Genomic DNA, 13,728 nt, shown 5'->3' with positions numbered 1-13,728 from the left:
ATGTTTGTCAAGAAGCTCTCTTAAACATTTGAACAAGGCAGCCAGAATCTTTTCTTTTTGTTAAAAGCTCACACACACAAACACCCACACAAACGTTCTCATTGTTTAAAACAAGTGAATAAACTTTCTTTTTCTAAAATTCTAGCCATTTTCTCTAACTGGGATAGAAAACAAAATAGCTAAAATTTAAATTTCATGATAATTATTGAGTGCATGAAGATATGCTAACAGGCTTGACATGTTTCTGACTTGGAGCTATTGGTTAAGCGGTTGCCTATGAAAATTTACACAATAGTAGGCTCCAAGCAAAGTATTTAACTTGTTTCTAAAAATTTGGGGCTGAGAGGCACAGGATCAGGTATTACTCAGTGACTTTCTTATCAGAATAGGTTCTCTGGTGTTTTAATAAAAGTCAGTATTTGATTCACTGAGACATATTTTCTTTTGCTTTTGTACAATGGCAAAGTAGTATTGGTAGATTGCTGAAATGGCAGAAGATGAATGACAAGCCTGAAAATTCCCAACCCTCAAGAAAAACTGTTCTAGAGCATAAGGAAAACACTTTATGCCATATTAAGACACTTTTTACAGTTTAACTTAAATTATAAACAGCTATGTCAAAGTTATCTTACTGAATAAACCTTAAGCAACTTAAATGAACATATCATACGGTCTTTATGTAGATAAACACATGGTATAATATTTTACATATGCCAGGTGCTTAACTGTTTGAGTTACATGTCTTCCTAGGATTATTGTATAGCCATGAATTAACTGATTAATTAGCTCATCAGATCAAATATTCATATACTTATGGAATTTATTGTGCCTGTGGGTTTGTAGGCCACGTATTTTGTTTTTTCAATGGTTGTTATCAAATAGGCCAAGTATTGGCATAGTATTGTACAAATGTGGCCAAAGGACAAAGAAAGTTGAATTAAGTACCATGAGTTTGTGAATGTCAGGAATACAACTCAAGGGAGATGAACTAGTTCTTCTCTCTCAAAATACAATTTTCCTTAACCTTAGACTGAATCCTTTACCTAAACATGATGTTACCATGATTATGTTGACTTTTTCAAACCCAAGTGGATACCATAACTCATTTTTTTTTTTTTTTGTATATGTCACACCAGCAGTTAGGGACTTCTCTTCAGTAAGTACATTGACATTCAGCTTTATCATGATGAACAAAAGCAAAACAAATAAGCAAAAACCTTACAATATTCCTACCTCCATATTCTTGGTTTTTGGTTAAATGGGAGATCACAAAGACAAAGATGCATAAAATGTGGTAAACACTAATGTAGCTAAACGGATAGGATATACAAAGGGGAAGCCCACCCAAAAGTAAAATTATAACCCTGTAAGAAATAAGAGTGCAAGAATCTTGCATTGGTAACATATTATACAAAATTTATCCTAGTGAGAGGAAATGTGAATTTTTCTTGAGGAAGTAAGATATAAAAAATGGTATGATGTTAATTAACTGAGAAAACATGAAATAAATGAGTAATACGGTTAGAAGGAGCTAAATCTCCATGTGCACAGGAAGATGGCAAACCAAAAAGCCTAAATGGTTCTGTGTATGTCTGAAAACATAGAGACAGGGGAATATCACATGAGTTGTAGCTGGTGAAGCAGGAAAATGCCAAACCTATAATTAAGCAAACATTGCAGTAAAGTGAGTAAAAAAAAAACTTTTGGGTTCCCCAGCACAGTAAGTAACATAAATCTGTGGGTTCCCCAGTGTATATAAATGCTATGTTCACACTATACTATAGTTTATTGTGTGTAGTATCATTATATCTAAAAGAAAAATGTATATACTTGTATTAAAAATACTTTATTACTGAAAGTTGTGAATGATCATCTCAGTCTTCAGCAAGTCACCATCTTTTGGATGGTGAAAGGTTTTGACTTGATGTTGATGGCCGGTGACTGATTAGGGTGATGACTGTTGAAGGTTAATGTGGCTGTAGCAATTTCTTAAAATAAAACAATGATAAAATTTATCACATCAATTGACTTTCTTTCAAGGAAGGTATCTCTGTAGCATGCAATGATGTTTCGTAGCATTTAATCCACAGAAGAACTTCTTTCAAAATTGAAGTAAATCTTCCCAAACCCCGCCTCTGCTTTATCAACTAAGTTTAGGTAATATTCTAAATCCTTTGTTATCATTTCAACAGTGTTCACAGCATCCTCACCAGGAGTAGATTCCATCTCAAAAAAACACTCTCTTTCCTCATCCATGAGAAGCTATTTCTCAGCTGTTTAAGTTTGATCATAGGATTGCAGCAATTCAGTCACATCTTCAGAATCCACTTCTAATTCTAATTTCCTTGCTATTTCCACCACATCTACAGATATTTTCTCCACCATCATGGAGAAATCCCTCAAAGTCATTCATGAGGGTAGAAATGGACTTCTTCAAAACTCCTCTTCATGTTATTTTGACCTCTTCCCATGAACTACAAATGTTTTTAATGACATCTAGAAAAGGGAATTATTTCCAGAAAGTTTTCAATTTCCTTTGCCCAGATCCATAAGCAGAATCCCCATCCATGGCAGCTACAGCCTTATGGAATGTATTTCTTAAATAATAAGACTTAACATTTGAAATTACTTCTTAATACAAGGGCTGCAGTTTGAATATTGTATTAGCAGGCATGAAACCAACATTAATCTCCTTGTACATCTTTACCAGAACTCTTGGGTGACTAGGAGCATTGTCAATGAGAGGTAATATTTTGAAACAAATCATTTTTTTCTGAACAGTAGGTCTCAATAATAAGCCTAAAATATTCAGTAAACTGCACTGTAAAGAGATATCTTATCTTCCAGCCTTTATTGTTCCTCTTATAGAGGACAGGCAGAATAAATTTAGCATAATTTATTAGGACCCTAGGATTTTCAGAATGACAAATAAGCATTGGCTTCAACTTAAAGTCACCAGCTGCATTAGTCCCTGACAACAGAGTCAGCCTGTCCTTTGAAGCTAGGCTTGACTTCTCCTCCCTAGCTATAAAAGTCCTAGATGGGATCTTCTTCCAATAAAAGTCTATTTCATCTACATTGAAAATCTTTTGTTTAATGTAGCCACCTCCATCAATGATCTTAGCTAGGTCTTCTGGATAACTTGCTGCAGCTTCTTCATCAGCACCTGCTGCTTCACCTTCTATTTTTATGTCACAGAGATGGTTTCTTTCCTTAAACCTCATGAGCCAAACGGCAAGCTTCAGACTTTTCCTCTGCAGCTTCCTTGTCTTTGTCAGTCATCATACAATTGAATAGAGTTAGGACCTTGCTCTGGGTTAGGCTTTAGCTTAAAAGAATACTGTGGCTGGTTTGATCTATCTAGATCTTCAAAACTTTCTCCATATCAGCAATAGGGCTGTTTCACTTTCTTACTTTGAGGGGGTGGGGGAGGGGAAAGAGTCTCACTTTGTTGCCTGGGCTGGAATGCAGTGGTGAATATCGGATCACTGCAACCTCTGCCTCTCAGGTTCAAGTGATTCTCCTGCCTCAGCCTCCCAAGTAGTTGGGATTACAGGTGCCCACCACCATGCTGAGCTAATTTTTTTTTTTTTTTGTATTTTCAGTAGAGACAGGGTTCCACTGTGTTGGCCAGGGTGTTCTTGAACTCCTGACCTCGTGATCCGCCCACCTTGGCCTCTCAAAGTGCTGGGATTACAAGCATGAGGCACCACACCCGGCCAGCTGTTTCACTTTCTTACCATCTGTGTGTTCACTGAAGTGGCACTTTTAATTTCCTTCAAGAACTTTTCCTTTGCACTCACAACTTGGGTAAGCAACTGTTTGGCACAGAGGCATAGCTTTCACCTTATCTTCGCTTTTGACATGCCATCTCACTAAGCTTAATCATTTCTAGCTGTTGATTTAAAGAGACTTGTGACTCTTCCTTTTAACTTGAACATGTAGAGGACATTGTAGAGTTTTTAATTGGCCTAATTTCAATACTTTTGTGTCTCAGGGAATAAGGAGACCTTAGGATAGGGAGAGACAGGGCAGAGTCTGGTTGGTGAAACAGTCAGAACATACACAACATGTGTCGGTTAAGTTTACCATCGTATATGCACCCAGTTCCTCGTGCCACCAAACAATTACAGTGTTAACATCAAAGATTGCTGATCATAGATCACCATAATGAATTTAATAATAATGAAAAAGTTTAAAATATTGTGAGGATTACCAAAATGTGACACAAAGACATGAAGTGAGCATATGTTGTTGGAAAAACGGCACTGATAGATTTTTTCAATGCAGGATTGCCAAAAACTTTCAATTTGCAAAAAAATACAACATCTGTAAAGTGCAATAAAATGAGGCCCAAAAAATGAGGTATGCATGTATATTTTCAGTTTGCATATGGCACAATGCATTTTGTGTTTTAAAACGTTTACTTTAACTGTGGTGCAAATAAATAACTTCAGGCAAATAAAAACACCTGCAATTGGAAATATTTGGGCTACAGTGGTATCAGTAGCATCCAAAAATTAGTAGATTTGAAACATTTGAGGCTGGGAATGAGAGCTCAACTCCTGTTGTCCCAGCATTTTGGGAGGTTGAGGCAGGAAGATTGTTTGAAGCCAGGAGTTCGAGACCAGCCTGCGCAACATATTGAGGCTCCACCTCTACCAAAAACTTAAAAACAAAATTAGCCAGGATGTTAGCATGTGCCTGCAGTTCCAACTACTCTGGAGGCTGAAGTGGGAGGATAGTTTGAGCCCAGGATTCTGAAGCTGCAGTGAGTAATGATCACACAACTGCCCTCCAGCCTAAGCATCCGAATGAGACCCTGTCTCTAGAAAAATAAGAAGAGAAATAAAATAAAAATAAACACACTGAAGAGGCAAAAAATACAGGGATAAGCAATAAAGTGAATATGAAATATTAAAGGGGAGGGAGCTTTCAACAATGACTCTTAGATTACTGGCTTGCCAAAATATTTTTACGAAAAAAAGAGAAAAATATAAGCATATGCAGTAAGGAAGTGAAGTCTCAAGATGACTCCAATAATCCTCATTATTCTTGTGCCATGCCTTCTTGTGCCCTGCCAATTATCCTCACATTCTTCAGACCTGCCATCTCCTTCTGAATCATGACTGACCTGGGTAACCAATAGAATTCTGTGTAGCTAATTTTGCAGCATCCAGCTTTGTCTATTGGATTTCTCACTCTGGAAGAAGTCATCCATTGTTATGAGGATACTTTACCCTCAAGAAACGTACTTGTGGAGAATATCTGAGGACTTCTGATAACTGCCAGCACCGATTAGTCAGTCATGTAATTAAAGCACTTTCGAAGAGTATTCTCTATCTGCAGTAAAGCCTTCAAATGGTTGCAGTAATGAACAAAATCTGACTGAATCCCCTGAGAGTCCTCAAGCCAAAATAATCTAGTCAGGCCATTTTCAAATGTCTTACCTAGGGAAACTGTGAAAGAAAATAAATACATAAAGATTTTTACTAATCCACCCAGTTTGGCGGTAATTTGTTGCATAGCAATAGATAAATAACAAGTGAATAAAGTCTTAAACCATGGCTTCTGGCATATTAAGTCTCAGCTGCTGTCAGACATCTAAAAGGAAATTGTAAATTGACAGACAAATTGAGATAAGTCTATATTTGTTATGCAAACATAAGGAGTAGTCACCTGCTTATAATTGGTAGCTAAGATCATCTACAGGGAAAATACAGAATAATAAATTAGAGCCATGAGAGAACTTTGAGGACTTCAACATTTCATGCCTGGGAAGAAGAGGATAGGAACAAATAGGAATATGGACAAGAAATGTTGTAGAAAGTAGGAAGAACACAAGCTAAGATATTCAGAGGTAAGCTTGATTTAAGGAGAGAATGGCCAATATTATCAGATGTTGAAAGGTTATGTGATAAGGAATTTAAAAAGTATTTTGCATTTAGAAACAGATTTGTGATCTCACTGGAAATTGCTTAACTGTAATATCATGGAAGGAAGACACAGAAAAATGAAGATAATGGAGAGAGCGAGTGAAGAGTAACTTACCTGTTTTATTCACAAGCTTCAACTCTAATGACTCAAAGTGTTTTCAATCTGGCCATCTGCAAATCATGCTGGATCATTTTCATGGTTCATTTGTACGATCAAGTCACATTTATTACTCTTGAATCATGATTTTAAATGATGGTCACTTAATATTAAAGCCATCAAAATAAGTAACCCTAGCACAAATAGGCAGAGTTGATATTTTGTATTCCTCAGTGTAATCATATAGAAAAAAATATAAGCCCAACAGATGCAAAAAGCTTCATAATACCGGGAGAAAAAGAATGTAAAAAAAAAAAATAGTAAAAGAATGAGATAGGAAAATCAAGGAATTATTATTTTCCACAAATTTGAGAGACAGACACATTTGACTAGAAATGAATGGCAAAATAATCACAAGAGAGAGACAAAAATATACAGGAAATGCACTGTGACCAGAAAAGAAAGGAGCAGGAGGGCACAGCACAATGAGTTACTCACACTTAGGAATTCCACATGTTGATTCCAAATATAGGAGTAATAATGCCGTATTAGAATTGAGCGACTTCATTTCCTTCCTTCTTCATCTGCTGCTCATATCACTGCACACCGCTGCTTCACAAAAGTCTATACTGCCACCTGCCACAGTGCACCCGGGATCAGCCTCCCTTAAAAATAGAGATGAATATTTATTATTTCTTTTAATCACTTTTGCAATAAAATGACCTTTATTTTTATTTATTTCCTTATAAAGAGGATATTTCTTAAATATTTAAGTCCTTATTAAGAGAAATCTTAGCATGAGGCAACTGTGGATGAAAAGTACAATTCTTTTTCTCATATGTAAATGCAAATAGATTAGATACTGAATAAATAATATGATGGTAATTTAAAGAAAATATAAACTCCGAATTTATATTTAGCCACATATTGCATTTCATCATATATTGATAAACCTGACTACATATGTCAAATATATTTTTTTGAAATACTGTCTCTCAGTTTAATACTTAATATGCAAAATAAAGATATATATGTAGTCATGTGTTACTTAATGAGAAGGATACAGCCTAAAAAACATACCATAAGGTGATTTTTGCCTCAGTGCAAACAACGCAGAGTGTACTTACACAGACCTCGATGGTAGAGCCCACTACACACCTAGGCTACATGGCAAGACCAATAATTACTCCTAGGCTGTAAACCTATACAGCATGTTACTGTCCTGCATACTGTTGGCAATTATAAAGGTAAGTATTTGTGTATCTAAACATATCTAAATGCAGAAAAGGTACAGTAAAAACACAATATAAAAGATTTTTTTTAAAAGCTATGCCATATAGACCCCATGAACAGAGCTTGCAGAACTGCTAGCTGCTCTGGGTGAGTCAGCGAGTGAGTGTTGAGTGAATGTGAAGGTCTAGGACATTACTGTGCACTACTGTAGGCTTTATAAACACTGTACATTTGGGTTACAGTAAATGTATAAAAAATGTTTCTTTTTTCAATAATGTATTAACCTTAGCTCACTATAAATGTCTAACTTTATAAACTTGATTTAACTTATTTACTATTTTGTAATAAGAGCTCGAAACACAAACACATTGTACACCTGTACAAAATATTTTATTTATGTCCTTATTCTATAAGCTTTTTCCTATTTAAAATGTGTATATATATATACACACACACACACACATATCTTTTTAAACATTTTTTTAAGAACGAAGACACAAGTATGTACAGGGTCAGGATCATTCAAATCACTGTCTTCCACCTCCACGTTTTGCTTCACTGGAAAGTCTTCAGGGACAATAATCCACATAGAGCTGTCACCTATGATAACAATGCCTTCTTCTGCAACATGTGCTGAAAGTCCTGCCTAAGGGTGTTTTATGGTGAAGTTCTTTTGTTTATTAAGTAGAAGGGGTACACACTAAAATAATGATAAAAGTAATAGTAAATAGTAAATACCTAAGCCAGTAACATAGTCGTTTATTGTAATTATCAAGTGTTATATGCTGCACATAATTGTATGTGCTAGACATTTCTAGGACCGGCAGAGCAGCAGGATATAATGCATTGTGCTATGACCTCACAACAGCTACAATGTCATTAGGTGACAGGAATCTTTTAGCTCCATTATAATTTTATGGAACCACTATCATTGTGGCCTGTCATTGACCAAAAATGCCATTATGGCATTTTGGCTATATTACTGCACTCTTCCTAAGCATCTCTCTTTTAAATTAAGTTTGAATGATGGCACATCTTCATTTTGTTTATTCATGGCTATTCATATTTTATATTTAAAATGATTTTTAAAAGTCCATAATGTTGGCATTTAACGTATAGCTAATGTTTGATTTTTGAGCTTTAATAAAACCAATAATTTTTTCTCTAAGGTTATTTTTTCAAACTCAGAGTTCTATAAGTCTAAAATCTAGAGGTGGGGTTGCCTAGATTCTATGTTCAGGGTCTTACAAGTTCAAACTCAAATTATTGGTCATGTGGATTCTCACGGGAGAATTGTTCAAGTTCATTCCATTATTGGCATAATTTAGTTCGCTGCAGGGTATGACTGAGGCTCGCCTTTGCTTGCTGGCTTTTAGCCAATGATCCTTCTCAGTTCCTAAAGCTACCAAATTTCTTTTAACGTGGCCCATTGAATCATCAGTTCATCAACTGTACATTTAGTCTTTCTCATGCCTTAAATCTCTCTGACTTCTGCCATCAGATGAAGAAAGTTCTCTGCTTTTAAGAGCTCATGTAATTAGACACTAAAGACCAGGAATATAATCTCTCTATCTTAACATCAACTGTGACATAAAAGCTAATACAATCATGGGAGTTATACCTCACCATATTCACAGAGAATTGAGTTATTTTTGGAATCCACTTTAGGAACTCAATTTACCATGCCAGGAAAAATATATTTTGGATTCCTTCAAAAATAAAAAGCAAATCTACAATAGTTCTTCAACTGAGGCATCTCACCACATCTGTTTTTCTTACCTATTTTGTCCAAAAGATAAGGCCAAGTTATATAGTTGTCTTCTATGTCATTCTCACCACAAATATCTGTCTTTGGGTAGCATTTAATGTTAATCACATTTTGCTGCTTTCCATTAGAGTAATTGTTTGCCTCTCTCTCTCCTGTGGAAGATTATTATGTCTACAATCTATCTACATAAGTGTTATGGGCTGTAAATGTATATCTTCTCCCTGGGTGACTATTATATATATAATCTGTTACCTTTTTCCATTAAGCTAATGAATGGTTGACACTTGTGATTAGAACAATCTGGCATCTTTAAATGTTGTCTTAAAAGTAAAAAATTAAAACGGTCCAGAGTCAAATGCACTGAACAACATCTGTTTTGCATTTAGCATAAGGTAAGATGTGTGCCTCTTGCTTTTTACTGATAGCAGAAGACATTAAATTGATTATAACTTCATTTTTCTCTTATTTTAGTCAAAGCAAACTTCCTGATTCCACAAATTAGACTACGTGCTTTATTTCCTAAATAATTAAAAACAATTTACGAGAGAGAAATTTTGGATAGCTTAAACGGTTAGGTACCATTGATTTGTACAAAACAACAAATTTAATCATAAATAAAGGCAACACAATTATATTTAAATAATAAGTTGGGTTCCAATCATTGGAATCACTCTATGTAGATGCATTTTTATTCTTTTCGGCAGAATTGGTAGAATTAATAAAAGTGGCAGAATTGGTAAAAGGAGACCTAACAAAAGGAGATATTTTAAATGAGCTTTCCTTGATTTGAAATTCAGAAGTCTAGTGTAATTTTTAGGTTTGGCATTGAAATATATGAAATACGGGGGATTTCATTGAGATGCTCTAAGTTTGACCTCTCACATGGGCCTCACTCCTATATACATAATCTCCTATGTACATAAATCTCTGCTTTTGCTGAAATTTCTCCATTTTAAACTTTCAAGAATCACAAGTTCAGCAATTAAAATTAGCGTTCACTGTATAATATTAGCTTTTTTCTCCCTGCCCCCTTCTATATTAGTACTACCATAAATTTTTACATACTAAACTAAAAATCTCAGAAAAATAATTGTCTGGATATTTTTCCTCCATCTTCTAAATTCAGCTTCCCATTAAAGCCTGTCCTTGATTGTTTCTGCTTGTTCCACTGCGCTACTTCAGTCAACTGCTCTAACCCCCCAATCCTAAATTACTATAACCATCTGGCAACCACTGCCTTTACCTTTGCAGTCTCTGTCCATTTAAGCCAGATCAATCCTTACAAAATTCTGATTGCACCATATCAGTAGAAGACTCAAGGATTTATTTGGCTCCCCTCTTGGAATCAAGTCCAGTTTTCTTCTCTTAACTGTGACGTCCATCTTTCCTTCAATTTCATTATCTACTACTTTTAAAACATACTACAAATTGTAGTTTTGTTTATATTCTCACTATTCTCACATAAACTTTTTTGTCAGTTTATTGTACCAAACTGCAAAGTTCTTTAATATTCTTTAATTTAAATTATCCCAATTCTTACCTACTCAAGTAATTTTCCCTACTATATAAAAACTTCAAATTAAAAAAAAAATTCTTCTCTTTCCACATACACATTTTCGCTGTGAGTATGTATATACACACGCTTACACACGTATTTATCCATATTATCTAATAGGTTAATAAATGTTAGACTATCTAGTGAAACATAACACTGCATTCAGCACAGATGCATTGTATATATAGTAAGCCCTCAGATACTGATTCAAATATTGGAGTGTACTAATGCATACATAAACATATTTGAAATTTGACGTGAACATGTTTTGGCTCAGTTAAGGTTAACCCCACTTACAACTCCAGGAATGGGCTGTGATACATTTTTTTCATCATAGTCAGTGATTCAAATGTTTATACTTACAGCAGTTAGTTGGGGATCATTAAACAGATTGAGTTTGGCACAATAAAGAAAGAGTACATTTTACAATTTAATGTTGACTTAAATTTAAAGTTAAGTTTCTGCCATCTATGACAGGAAAACTGCAGTCTTATTTGCTAGAAGGTCTTTTAAGAAGACGTGAAGTCCCGAGTCATTAAAGTCATTGTCAGGACCATGATAACAATTGAGAATCATATTTTATTCTTCTATGGAACTTACATTATGTCAGACATTGAGAACTTTATATTTGTTACTAACTAAATTTTTATAATTATGTGAAGTAGATGCTATTATTTCACTCCCTTTTGGATAAGGATCCTGAGGCCCAGATGAGGAAACTAAGGCAGTGATAAGAAAGTCAAGCCTGCGTAGTCACTCAAATATAGTGGTTGATTGTAATCTCAATTACTATGTGTACTCAATATGGGATGTGTCATCATATGGACTTGTAGTTCTAATGTAAGGGTCAGAGGAAAACGTAGAAAAGGATTCCTGTAAGACATTAATTTATTGCCTCAAATCTTCCCTGAACCTCCAACCAGTTAAGGCACAAGAACTAGCAGACATCTTATTGTTTATGATTTTTATTTTATTCTGTGTCCTGTTAGCTTTACCTGTTCTGTTTGTTTATGTGTTTGGCAGGTGGAACTCATTATCCTAATATAATCACAGTATATTCTTTGAGAGAATAGAATATATTTACTATGATAACCAACATTTAGGACCTTGGAGGCTCATTGGAAAAGAAAATGTAAACCCACAACTATACCTTCAACAAATGCAATTTTTATGTTTCATGATGATTGTCATTTTTGTGTTTTGATTCAAAGAAGTGCTTATTGTTCGTGATTTTAAAACTCACAACATGATAAATCTTATTTCTATTTCCTTTATATCACCTGTTCATACAGTGTTGATAATATAATTAGTACACAGATATTGTAAGGTAAATCATTTAAATACTATTTGCTTTACAACATCATTAGTGATTCAACACCACACAATGTATTTTTCTTAATTAAACACATCAATCCCAGAGGGTTGGATGGCTTGAAATACTGTTATTGGCAGCTGATTTATGTATCTGCTATTTGGTTTGTTGACTTATGCATTTATTACCTTTAGGTCACTGAGCCTGATCAAATTGTGGTGGGAAGTTGTTATTATAAGATGGGAGTCTCCTTATTTGCATGAGTGACCTGGTTATACTAATATTGTTCTTTCAAATAAGATATGAACATTAATATTGTGAATGTAGTCAGTCACACTGAGACACTATTTTAAGGTGGTTCATTAAATTAAATTTTGACGTCTTTTTCAAGCACACCACCTTTCCCAGGCTGATGAGGGTATTTTAATTGTAGATTAAAATGCTTTCCTGCATATCTGGAGTAGGTCTAAGAAAAAATTATAAAAATATGAGTAATATCTCTTTTTTTGACCACTGCTTTCCAAGCCATTTTCTGCCCTTGTGATAACCTGAGTAATTCCACTACAATTTATTATGACTAAAATATAATCATTATGTACACTTTTACTCTTTAATGCACTCTTTTCTGTTATACAGCTTTCTAAATTTGTACAGATGTGTTTGTTTTAAATTATCTTACTAAAGTCACTTAAATACAGTGATACATATTTGGGACTGTTAATGTTCTGAACAGATATGAAGCATCTAGCTACCTATGTATTTAGTTCTATTCATTATATTCAGTAAGATATGAGTTCCAGTGCTTTTCATGTAGTGGAAGGTCAGAAATACATCTTTTTATATAATGGAAGCCAATAAGTATTTGTTAAAACAATTTCTTATATTGGGTATATGTTTGGATATCATTATTATGAAGTCTATATAATACGCTATTATAAATTTTCCTAAACCTTCACTATTTTAAAAACAATAATATATTGAGATAGTTTTAAGTTTTTGCATGTGCTAATTGCAATACTTGAGAATTATCCTTTTATGTAACAAAAACTAATCCCTTTTACTTCAGAGTTAAAGAAGCTTCTATTTGGATTAAACTGATAAAGAGATAATTATTTTGTTTTCATTACAGTTTTGTGGTAGGGTGATAAAGCAAGGTTTTTTCCTAAACTCTAAAATTGTATCACAGACACGGTTGTCTTCCTCTTTGCTTAAAAGAAGCTTTAATATCTATTGTTCCAGTGATAAATGCTGCATAATGCACTCATTCAAAATTTAGTGACATAGATAACATATTTCTTTTATCTCCCAATTAAGTGGGTGAAGAATTCAAGTTGTGCTTGCTTGGACAATGCAGTTACTCACCTAGGATTAACTGGAGAAGTTCAGCTAATAATTTTTCTGATCTGGAATGTCCAAGATAACTTTACACAAGTGTGTGGCATCTTGGAGGAGAGAGCTAGCAGGCGGGGCTGGGTTGGCCCTTTATCCTTTCCATGTAATCTTAGTGCCTTTCCATGAAATCTCCAGTAAGATAGTCAAACTTATATTTTAGCTCAGGGCTCCACTTAGACCAAGGAAGAAACTATAGGTCCCTTTGAATTCTAAGTCCAAAAGTTGTATGGCATCATTTCTTCCACACTGCATTTGTCAAAGCAGTCAGAGGCCAATCCAGACTTAAGGGGAGAGGACATAAATCTCACCTTTTGATGTTATTTGTAGCCGTCTTTAAGTTACCAGAGTTATAACAACTAAACCCAACATTTTTATTTTATACTAAGAAAAAAGAATATAAACTTTACCTGGAAATGAGACATGTGGTATTAGCTT

At 34.5% G+C, this 13,728-nt stretch overlaps 1 long non-coding RNA gene across 1 annotated transcript in view; it reads right to left on the bottom strand.

The window, feature by feature from the left end:
• Nucleotides 1-6,534: 6,534 nt before the first annotated feature.
• Nucleotides 6,535-13,728, bottom strand: part of LOC126934778 (uncharacterized) — a 127,005-nt gene continuing 119,811 nt past the window's right edge. Inside the window, exon 3 of the long non-coding RNA XR_007719113.1 lies at nucleotides 6,535-6,698. This is a non-coding gene — a long non-coding RNA (uncharacterized LOC126934778). The remainder of the gene's footprint in view (nucleotides 6,699-13,728) is intronic.

Source organism: Macaca thibetana, chromosome 14 (assembly GCF_024542745.1).
Source record: "Macaca thibetana thibetana isolate TM-01 chromosome 14, ASM2454274v1, whole genome shotgun sequence".
NCBI classification, from domain to species: domain Eukaryota; kingdom Metazoa; phylum Chordata; class Mammalia; order Primates; family Cercopithecidae; genus Macaca; species Macaca thibetana.
Note: the sequence above shows the minus strand (reverse complement) of the source record. Positions and strands in the feature narration are given on the sequence as shown.